Source organism: Callorhinus ursinus, unplaced genomic scaffold (genome assembly GCF_003265705.2).
Source record: "Callorhinus ursinus isolate GAN/ISIS: 27379988/994484 unplaced genomic scaffold, GSC_fseal_2.0 scaffold5, whole genome shotgun sequence".
Classification (NCBI taxonomy): domain Eukaryota; kingdom Metazoa; phylum Chordata; class Mammalia; order Carnivora; family Otariidae; genus Callorhinus; species Callorhinus ursinus.
This window is the reverse complement of record NW_027397067.1, coordinates 68,085,178-68,095,221: the sequence shown is the minus strand read 5'-3', so window position 1 is coordinate 68,095,221 and position 10,044 is coordinate 68,085,178. Positions and strand designations below refer to the sequence as shown.

General features: G+C 40.8%; 1 long non-coding RNA gene across 11 annotated transcripts in view; it reads right to left on the bottom strand.

Moving 5' to 3' along the window:
* The window catches only part of LOC112823385 (uncharacterized), a 229,542-nt gene that overhangs the window by 36,039 nt on the left and 183,459 nt on the right, over positions 1-10,044 (bottom strand). For 6 of the 11 annotated variants that reach the window (XR_012378337.1, XR_012378326.1, XR_012378334.1 and 3 more), the window contains exons 1-4: positions 3,799-3,871; positions 3,280-3,299; positions 1,959-2,093; positions 706-985 (exon numbers count right to left, since the gene is read on the bottom strand). The exons of 1 other annotated variant lie outside the window; for it this stretch is intronic. This is a non-coding gene — a long non-coding RNA (uncharacterized lncRNA). Of the gene's footprint in view, positions 1-705; positions 986-1,958; positions 2,094-3,260; positions 3,300-3,798; positions 3,885-10,044 lie in introns of those variants that run through there. 4 more of the 11 variants (XR_012378327.1, XR_012378329.1, XR_012378331.1 and 1 more) reach the window with 4 other exon arrangements.

Genomic DNA, 10,044 nt, shown 5'->3' with positions numbered 1-10,044 from the left:
AGGGGAGGGAAGGGAAGGGAAGGGGAGGGAAGGGAAGGGAAGGGAAGGGAAGGGAAGGGAAGGGAAGGAAAGAAAGATGGAAAGAGAGAGAAGTGTGGAGAGATTTCAATAAATGTGTGTTTAAAAATGGTAATCACAGTACTCTCTCGGGATGTTTAACTTTGGAAAGTGGTACTCCAAGGCTGTCCACAACCCAGAGCAAGTCAGCGAACCGTTTATCACCCATCTGTGACAAGCCGAGTACTGCAATTGAGATTAAGTCTGGCAGAGACATTTCATGCCTGTTGAATCTAATTATGCCCTTTAATTTTTCCAGTAATTCATTTTTATATTTTATAAAAGAATCAGGCTGTGATGGATTAGAAACTTAAAAAACAGAACTGTCCCTTTTCCACAGGTAGCCTGAGAAGCAGGGAATAAAGTTCCATTGGTCGAGGGGACACTATGGATTCCTCCCCTCTCTGTGGTTGTACAGACCCCCACTTTCACCTTTCCGTGAATTGTGAATTGTCATTGTTCCCTCGCACCGTGGGAGAAATGAGAGGAGGTGGGTAAGCTGAGCGAAAGGGGAATGTGGCCATCCTGTTGAGCAGCTATATAAGCTAGAACTGTAAGAAGCGAGGTGCACCCTCAGAATTCCGGGGGGCAGCACGAGGCCCGTAGTTTGTCCATTTACACCAACGGTGCTGATATTATTTTTCTCACCTCTCCACACAGTTCTTCAAAACGTTGTCCTGGGCTTCATTCAATCACTCACAGACACCACAAGACAACCTCTCCCTTTAACTTCGAGGCTCATGGGCAGTGAATATACAGGGACTCTTTCTGGCTTTTTGGGGAGTTAAAGCGGTTTCTATGATTTGCACCCTTATTTGGTGGCATTCATTCTAGGGAGGGGGTTTGCTGTCTCTGGAGGGCAGAGCCGACTCTCAGCCATGTATGGGGGTACTGGAGGTGCTCAGGAGTGTGAAGAGCTAAGGTCTTCCTGCAAAAACCGAGCCGAAAGTCTCAAGTTTATACCACCCTCCCCTCCAATATATCCTGCTTTGCTCCAAACCACAAAAAGTACAAAATGTACTTTCTCAGATGTATTGCCTTCTTTGTCAGATTTTCTGAGAAGACACAAGGGTTAACCCTCCAAGTCACGTCTCAGAGAACTGATAACAACAGTTCACTGGCCTTAGAGAGCATGTGCCTGCCCCCCCCCTCCCCCAACACATAGCCCTGCTGCTCGGTCCACTTGTCTCTGGACCCATAGGACCTCGAACACATCAGGTCTCTGCTAATTGCTGAATGTCAGCGCCATTTCACTTCTAGACTGACCCTCCTTCTAGTAGCAAAGAAAGCCTTTTCTTTTCTCACCTCGCTACCCTTCACTGCTGGGCAGTGTTTTCTGCAAAATTCCTTTATGTACACACTGTGAGCTGGAATGTTGAGTTCAAAGCTGCAGAGGACACTGATGTTGAAAAGGACCTGGGGATAGAAGGGATGCTAGCGTGTCCTCCAAGTGGGAGGTGGAACAGTTGGAAGAGATTAAACGATCACTGGCTGAGCCCCACCTTCCAGTGATCTGTAGCCCCTGGGTCTGTGGGGAGGGTTGGAGGCCCCCAAGGGCACTTGCAGCCACTTTAGTTAAAATCAACAAGGTCTACTGACAGAGGTTTAGGCCAGAAGGCTGCCTCAGAGAGTGGAGAAGTGGTTTCTCAGAGAGTAGAGAAATAGTATGCTAATTTAAAAACAGGGGGAAAAAAATAGGAGGGAAAATAGAGTTCTAAAAACTCATGTTAATATTTTAAAATGGAAGGAAAATGAGATGAGCTAGAGTTATCTTCCAAATGAGTTTAAAAGAGGAAGAGTTTAAAAGCACATAATATAAATACGTGAAAAGAAAACTCTGGGAACAGGAACAGTAAACTTGTAGGATAAAAGAGAAAATCCAAAATGTGTCTGATATATACCTTTTACTGTAAGCATCCTTGTGGTTTCTGTTAAAAAGAGCCTCTTCTAAATTTCAAAATAAAACACAATGGCAGCCTCTGTAGAGGAGGAAAAATCCCTCCTCTGTCCTTCAAGCTCTTCCAGCTGGACTAAAGCTTAAATTAACATGAGACAGATTAACAGGAGGAAAAAAAAAACACCCAGTTTTATTATGTGCCCATGGAGATCCATTATTGAAACTGAGACCTAAAGAAATGACCAAGGCAGGTAGTTTTTATACTTTTTAGACAAATAGGCAATAAATCTATAAGGAATTGACAGAACAAAGAAAACTTAACTTTGGGAGCTTTAATTAGTGAGGAATTGTAAACAGAATTTGGGCTGGGGTAGTAAATTAATAAAAAGTAACAAAAGTTTATTCAGCCTTCTCTGCACTAAATTTCCCATCTCTGGTGATCAGGATGCCTCTTTACTTCCTGGTTCAGAGAGGACACCTTTTTCATGGGAGATTTATTTCCTGCTTTCGAGGGGACAAAGTGTGCGGCAGAGTGTCCTTCTTACACCAGCTGACTCTTAAGTAAGTTTAATGCAAAATAACCAATATAGCAAAGTGGCACATTTTGGGGTGGCCTGCCCTTGGCTCATAAACCTACAAAGATGTGTTTAATAGTATCAAAATGAAGACATGCATTCAAAGTATAGTTAATAGTGCCAAAAGAGTAATTAGCCAGCAAAAATGTAGTAAGTCATGTTATTACTACCACTAACTAACATAAAAACTTACCCTCAAATATGTATTAAATAAGTAAATATTTAAAAGCCATAAAAAGGGGAAAGGAAGATAACAACACAAAATCATGAGTAACAAAAAAATTAAAAGTAAAAAAAAATGAAACCATGACTAAAACAATGAAAAGATCAAATTTATATAATAAGATGATAGCAATATTAATAGTGCTTTGGAAAAAAATCATAGAGTTTATATATTTGAATTTAGCCATTGTATAAAAAACTGAAAAATGTAACAATAAAATTTGGAATAAGAAATGAGAAATCTAGTAATTTTCTTGTACCTGTATAAGATCTATTATTTTACTGTATCTACAGTGATTTAATTCTGTGTCTGACTCCCCTACTAGACTGAGACCTTCATGGGGATGGGTGGTAGGTTATGTTCAGATTCTGGTTTCCCACATAAGAAATGCTTGGTAAATGTTTTTAAATGAATAAAAATGGGAAGAAAAAGATTTTTAAGACATAAGACAAAATCAAGATATTTAAAACAACATAAAATGTTTACAGCAACTTAAAAATAAAAGCACCTAAGTCTGACATATTTACCGGACAATGTTTCCACACATCTGAAAAACAAAGAGAGAGAAAAGGAATATAAGAATGGATGGTTATTTTGGAGATCATATGCGCTGGGCACCATGCTCAGACTTTACATTTTATAAAAGCGGAGTGAGAATCAAACCAGAAGTTTTGAAATATCAGAGTTTATGGGTGAGATAATTGCATAACTAGAACTCAAGAGAAAAATAAATCCAAAGACAAACTAAGCTCTTTTTGCTGTAGCATAGAAGGAAACCCCAAGCATTGCAATTAAACTCTTAAGCACTAGTGATAGCTAGAATGTGAAAGAAAGGGAGCCCATTGCTGGCAGCAAAAACTGAATACATAGGAAGGAACACTTTAGGAAATAGATGTTCATCTGACACACACACACACACACACACACACACACCCTCCACACATACACCACACACACGCACACACACCCCATCCTAAATGCATAAGAACACACACATCTATAAAGAGGGAAATTCTCCACAAGGTTGAAAAGACTTTTTAAAATACCTGTATTATTCTAAGTAGCAGTCCATTTCAGTGAAACTAGGTCTGAATCCTGTCATCCCTCAGCTACACCCCATCCTAACTTTCACCACCAGATCAATGACCCTAAAACAGAAATTTATGATGCACCTACTGGTCCAAAACTTCCTCATCCGCCAGACCCCCAACCCTGCCATAGCACAGAAAAAGGTCAGAACCCAAAGTCATGAACAATGACCCCAATTTTTCTTGAGGTATTTCCACTTACTTTTTTCAATTCATAATTATTTTTTTAAAGATTTTATTTATTTATTTTAGAGAGAGAGCATGCACACATGAGCAGGGGCAGAGGCAGAGCGAGAGGGAGAAAATCTCAATCAGAATCCACCCTAAGTGCAGAGCCGGGCACGGGGCTCGAGCCCGTGACCCCAAGACCATGACCTGAGCCGAAATCAAGAGTCAGAAGCCTAACTGAGCCACCTGGGCACCCCTTTCTGATGTTTTTTAAGTTGTAGAACATTCAGAATGAAATTTACTCTTTTAACACATTCTTAGGTGTACAATACAGTATTGTTAACGGTAGGCACAAGATTGTGCAGCAGATGTTTAGAACTTAACTCATCTAGTGTAATGGAAACTCGATGCCCGTTAAATAGCAACTCCCTATTTCCTTTCCCCAGCTGCTGGTGGCCACCATTCTTCTACAAGTTTGACTATTTTAGGTTCTTTCTGAAAGTGGAATCACACAGTATTTGTCCTTCTGTGACTGGCTAACTTCACTTAGAATAATGTCTTCCAGGTTCATCCACGGTGTCACCCTTAGTTTTTTATTCATTTTCTGACTTCTCCGCAGTTGCCTATTAACTGACCTCCAATGCCCATGCCACGTGCTCGCCTCTGAATTTTTCTATTCATGTGCCTTCATGAAGCTTTTCCAGATTTTTCCAACTTAGGCAACCTATCCCTCCATCATAAAATATACGCCACCATTTACTGAAAACTTACACTTTATTAGGACATTTTCTATGGGCTTTACTTGTACTGCAATGTCCCAGTCTGTGTGTTTCTGTCTAGATTTCCAATTAGGTTAAACATGTATCCTATTCAACATTTACATCCTTCATAGTATTTAGCATAGTAATGTCACTTACACATAGTAATTATGTAGTAAATATTTTTTAATCAATTAGATGGTTGTAAACTCCTTAAGGGAACATTTAACTTACCTTAATATCCCCAAGTCTAAGACATACTTGACATACAATAAACACTCAATAACTATTGTGTTGTGTACGGGGAGAAGCAGAGAGAAAGTGAGATCATTTGCTGAGACGGCATTGCCAAACACAGAGGGCGATTCTCAGGTCTCCCCTTACTTGACATAGCAGCAGCATTGAGCCAGCTGCTGGCTCCTTCCGACTGGAAACACCTCCTTCGCCAGACTTGAGGACATCTACTTCCTTGGTTTTCCTCCTATGTCACTGCCTGCTCCTTCTCAGCCTGATTGTCTGTCCCTTTGTCCTGTCCCAGCCTCTTGACCTTGCAATGCCTCAGGGCTCAGCCTCTGGTCCCTTCCCTTCCCTTCCCTTCCCTACACTCACTCCCTATCTCATTAGTTCATGGCTTCAAAGCACCCATGTGCTGAGAACTCCTATATGTACAACTCCAGCCCTAACACCTTCACTATAACTCGGTGTTAGTGAACTATATATATATATATAACTATAATGTCCTATGGCCTACCCTGTATTTCCACGGGGACGTCCATCCCGAGGTCCAGATGGAATATATCCTGAGCTGAGCTCGTAGTCTTCCTCCTTCTGCCCACTCCTCCAGTGGCATTCCTCATCTAAGAACAGGAACGTCGTTCTTCCAGTATTGCAGGCATTCTTGACACTTTCATTCTCTCACATCCCAATCCATCAGGAAACACTTTTGTGCTCTACCTCCAAAATACATACAGATGCCAACAACTGCTCACCTCCCATCCCTCCTCCAATGACCTGAGCCGCCATCATTGTTTGCCTGGAATGTTACAACAGTGGTTGCGGTTGATTCCACACACAGCAGCCAGGGAGATCCTTTCAGAATGTTACTCAGATCTTGTCACTGTGCTTTCACAACCATGCACCAGCCCTCCACTTCACTCGGAGCAAAACTCAAAAGTTTTTATGAGGGAATATCCAACTGGACTTCCCATGTACCTTTCTGACTTCATCCCCCGGTGGCCCACTCCCCTCTCTCAACAATGTCCTTCTTGTTATTCATCTCAGGCATCTATTGTCCCATAACAAACTACCCCCCAATTAAGTGGCTTAATACAATTTGCTATCTCTGGGTTGCTCTGTAAGTTGATTGACTTCAGCTGGGCATTCTTGCTTAAGGTTTCTTGTGTGGATGCAGATGACAGTAAGCCAGATCTGAAGTGATCTACTGGCTCAAAAAGCTGGGCACCCAAGATGACTCATTCTCATGACTCACAGTTGATGCCTGGGTCTTAGCTGGGACTGCAAACCAGAGCGCCTCCCTATCGCCTCTCTGTGTACCTCGGCCTTCTGACAGTGTGGCACCAGGGGAGTCCATGTTCTGGGAGACACTGTCCCAAGACCAAGTGTGCCAGGAACCGGGAAGTAGATGTTTCCGGCCAGTTAAGAAAGGGCCACACCTAGAAACTGGCACGGTCACGCTTCTGCTATATTCTATTGGTGTTAGCAGTCACAGAGCCTGGCAGGATTTAAGGACACCAAGAAATAAACTCTCCCCATTCATGGGAATGTGGCAAGATTGCATTGCAAAAAAGCATATGGAATTCAAGAAATGATGGAGGCAATCTTTGGAAAATATAATCCGTTGTGCTATTTTTCAAACACAACAGCAATACTCCTACCTCAGTGCCTTGTGCTATCCTTCCCTCCCCCAGAAATGGTCTCTCAATATCAGCTATTGGTTCGGACATTGCTCTGAAGCCTTTGCTTCTTCACGTACTTCAACTCTGACAATATGCCAAGGAGCCTACCCTTGACCACCTTAGTTGACATTCTACATAAATGCTCTTCCCTATGACCAAGTGCACACAATTGCCCATGGCATATCCACTGAACTTTGCTTGACCAAACAAACTTGAGTTGGCCTCCTCTCCTCCACACAGGCCCCTAAACATTGGCTTGTCCTAAACACTGGCTTGCCTAAACATTTAGGCAAACATTAAACCACTACAGTGCAGAACATCCGCCCCTAAACAGCTCATTCTGAGAATCTGCTAACCATAAAAAAGAAAAAAAAATTTCACTGTGAAAATGCCTCAAAGATGCCACTTGCCCACCCCAACCACTTGCCCTACTCCCCTACAGACTTCTTGCTAGTTCTGCCCACCCCACCCTATAAAAAAAAAAAGCCTTTTATTTTTGTTTAATTTTGAGATACTCGCAGAGTTCTGGGGTCAGAACATTCTGCCTGTTGGAATAGTCTTTTTAAATAAAGTCTCTCTTTATCTAAGTCCATATTTACTTTGATTTGACACTCAGCACTCCCAAGCCTTTATACCCTGAACCGTTTTTTTCATATCACTTATTCCCTTCTAACATACTATATATTTATCTATTTATTGCATTTATTGCCTTTCTTCCTCTATTAGAATATAAGCTGTATGACAGCAGGATGTTTTTCTATTTTGGCTACTAAATTTCCATCGCCCAGTACCAACCTGTTGCAGGTGTTCAAAAAGTATTTGTCATTAAAAGCTTCCAGGACAAACAAAGACTAAAGGAATTTGCAAAAACAAAACCAGACCTACAAGAAATATTGAAAGGGGTCCTCTAAGCAAAGAGAGAGCCTAAAAGCAACATAGACCAGAAAGGAACACAGACAATATACAGTAACAGTCACCTTACAGGCAATACAATGGCACTAAATTCATATCTTTCAATAGTTACCCTGAATGTAAATGGGCTAAATGTCTAATCAAAAGACATAGGCTATCAGAATAGATTAAAAAACAAGACCCATCAATATGCTGTCTGCAAGAGACTCATTTTAGACCCAAACACACCCCCACATTGAAAGTGAGGGGGTGGAAAACCATTTGGCATGCTAATGGACACCAAAAGAAAGCTGGGGTGGCAATCCTTATATCAGACAAATTAGATTTTAAACCAAAGACTGTAATAAGAGATGAGGAAGGCCACTATATCCTACTTAAAGGGTCTATGCAACAAGAAGATGTAACAACTGTAAATATCTATGCCCCTAATGGGAGCAGCCAATTATATAAGGCAATTAATAACAAAAGCAAAGAAACACATTGACAACAATACAATAATAGTGGGGGACTTTAACACCCCCCTGACTGAAATGGACAGATCATCTAAGCAAAAAATCAACAAGGAAATAAAGACTTTAAATGACACACTGGACCAAATGGACTTCACAGACATATTCAGAACATTCCATCCCAAAGCAACGGAATACACATTCTTCTCGAGTGCCCATGGAACCTTCTCCAGAATAGATCACATCCTAGGTCACAAGTCAGGTCTCAACCGGTACCAAAAGATTAGGATTAGTCCCTGCATATTTTCAGACCACAATGCTTTGAAACTAGAACTCAATCACAAAAGGAAAGTCGGAAAGAACTCAAATACATGGAGGCTAAAGAGCATCCTACTAAAAGAATGAATGGGTCAACCAGGAAATTAAAGAAGAATTTAAAAAATTCAGGGAAACCAATGAAAATGAAAACACAACTGTTCAAAATCTTTGGGATACAGCAAAGGCAGTCCTGAGAGGAAAGTCTATAGCAATACAAGCCTTTCTCAAGAAACAAGAAAGGTCTCAAATATACAGACTAACCCTACACCTAAAGGAGCTAGAGAAAAAAAGCAAATAAAGCCTAAGCCCAGCAGGAGAAGAGAAATAATAAAGATCAGAGCAGAAATCAATGAACTAGAAACCAAAAGAACAGTAGAAGAGATCAACGAAACTAGGAGCTGGTTCTTTGAAAGAATTAACAAGATTGATAAACCCCTGGCCAGACTTATCAAAAAGAAATGAGAAATGACCCAAATCAACAAAATCATGAATGAAAGAGGAGAGATCACAACTAACACCAAAGAAATACAAACAATTATAAGAACATATTATGAGCAACTCTATGCCAGCAAATTAGAGAACCTGGAAGAAATGGGTGCATTCCTAGAGATATATCAACAACCAAAATTGAACCAGGAAGAAATAGAAAACCTGAACAGACCTATAACCACTAAGGAAATTGAAGCAGTCATCAAAAATCTCCCAACAAACAAAAGCCCAGGGCCAGATGGCCTCCCAGGGGAATTCTACCAAACATTTCAAGAAGAATTAATAGCTATTCTCCTGAAACTGTTCCAAAAAATAGAAATGGAAGGAAAACTTCCAAAGTCATTTTATGAGGCCACCATTACCTTGATCCCAAAACCAGACAAAGACCCCCATCAAAAAGGATAATTACAGACCAATATCCTTGATGAACATGGATGCAAAAATTCTCACCAAAATACTAGCCAATAGGATCCAACAGTACATTAAAAGGATTACTCACCATGACCAAGTGGGATTTATCCCTGGGCTGCAAGGTTGGTTCAACACCCGCAAAATCAACGTGATACAATACATTAACAAAAGAAAGAACAAGAATCATATAATCCTCTCAATAGATGCAGAAAAAGCATTTGACAAAGTACAGCATCCTTTCTTGATCAAAACTCTTCAGAGTATAGGGATAGAGGGTACATACCTCAGTATCGTAAAAGCCATCTATGAAAAACCGACAGCGAATATCATTCTCAATGGGGAAAAGCTGAGAGGTTTTCCCCTAAGGTCAGGAACGCGGCAGGGACGTCCACTATCACCACTGATATTCAACATAGTATTAGAAGTCCTAGCCACAGCAATCAGACAACAAAAAGAAATCAAAGGCATCCAAATCGGCAAGGAGGAAATCAAACTCTCACTCTTTGCAGATGATATGATACTTTATGTGGAAAATCCAAAAGACTCCACCCCAAAACTGCTAGAACTCATACAGGAATTCAGTCAAGTGGCAGGATATAAAATCAATGCACAGAAATCAGTGGCAATCCTATACACCACCAACAAGACAGAAGAGAGACAAATTAAGGAGTCGATCCCATTTACAATTGCACCCAAAACCATAAGATACCTAGGAATAAATTTAACCAAAGAGGCAAAGGATCTGTACTCAGAAAACTATAAAATACTCAGGAAAGAAATTGA